Source organism: Dioscorea cayenensis, chromosome 16 (assembly GCF_009730915.1).
Source record: "Dioscorea cayenensis subsp. rotundata cultivar TDr96_F1 chromosome 16, TDr96_F1_v2_PseudoChromosome.rev07_lg8_w22 25.fasta, whole genome shotgun sequence".
NCBI lineage: Eukaryota > Viridiplantae > Streptophyta > Magnoliopsida > Dioscoreales > Dioscoreaceae > Dioscorea > Dioscorea cayenensis.
Window position 1 is genome coordinate 10,323,021 of NC_052486.1, and position 1,274 is coordinate 10,324,294.

Here is a 1,274-nt window from a genome sequence, read left to right on the forward strand (position 1 = left end):
ATCAAGGGAAGAAGAAATAGAAAAAGACTCTGGAACAACTACCCCTAACCTAAGGTCATCCTTTCTTGAATCTTAGCTCTTCTATTATTATTTTATTTATTTCACTTTACCGGGCCGGAGAAGTGATACCGTTTTGTCTTAGGGTCGTACGCATGAAACAAGTCGTACAATTTCAGCGATTATAAAAAGGAGTATATCCCTCTCCCTCTTTGTCTTTCCACTTCCATCGTTCAGGAACAAACACTTCGCCAAATTCTTTTGAGTCCTGGCCCGGTTTTTCCCCTTACGTTATGAACACAGAACAAACTTGGTTGATGAACATGGTTTATGTGCCTCTAATGTAGCGGCTTGTCGAGCAGTTGACAAACTCACACCATACATTTCAAATGGGATTTGTCCCGTGGACACACGAGCAATCCAACCGTAGGATTTCCTTTTCCTCTTCCCATTCTCACTTCTGTAGGTTTCCCCGTAATAGGAAGATATGCGAGAACTCTTACCCATATCTTACCATTTCTTCGGAATTGTCCGCTCATAACATGATGGAATTGTCTGATTATAGCCCGACGCACTACTTCAATGGCTCTATATGAAAGACGACCAGCTCTACAACTTTTGGTGCCATATATTCCAAAACCAAGTTGTGTACCGTCCGGTTCGCAACCCCACTACATCTGTCTTTACTAGATTTATTATATTTGGTACGTTTCGGATATAGCACGTTCCTTCTTATTTTGACTATATGAGATCCGCACTTTGACACCTGAAATTCCGTAACGAGTAGATACTTCCGTAGGAGCATAATCTATTTTCTGGTTAAATACATTACGAGATGTTTTTCCATACTTTCCGCATTCAGTTCTAGCTATTTCCACACCTCCTAATCGACCTGAACAACAAATAAGTATCCCCTCCACCCCTTTTGGCATTATTAATGGAATATCCTTCACTATTTTACTAAAAATGCAACGAAATGAGATTTGATTGATCCTGAATTGAAAAGAGATGTCTTGAGCAATCAGAGAAGCACTTTGATAAACAGATTTGATCTTTACGGACTCAATTAAGGTATTAGTCTTTTTTCTATTAGACAAAAAAGATCGCATTTTTTGCACTTCGTTAAAATAAGAGTTGTACCCGTATGGAATTCTTTTATTTCTCAGTATGATCTTTATCATCATCTCTATTCCCTTTATCAATTCTCCTATCCCACCTAGGTCTATGAATTTTTCTATCAATTCCATTACCTTATCCTTACCCATGAGGTTCCAACA

The 1,274-nt window shown here is 38.6% G+C and overlaps 1 pseudogene; it reads right to left on the reverse strand.

The window, feature by feature from the left end:
* Positions 1-288: 288 nt before the first annotated feature.
* On the reverse strand, positions 289-802 carry LOC120278505 (annotated as a pseudogene).
* Between the last annotated feature and the right edge of the window lie 472 nt (positions 803-1,274).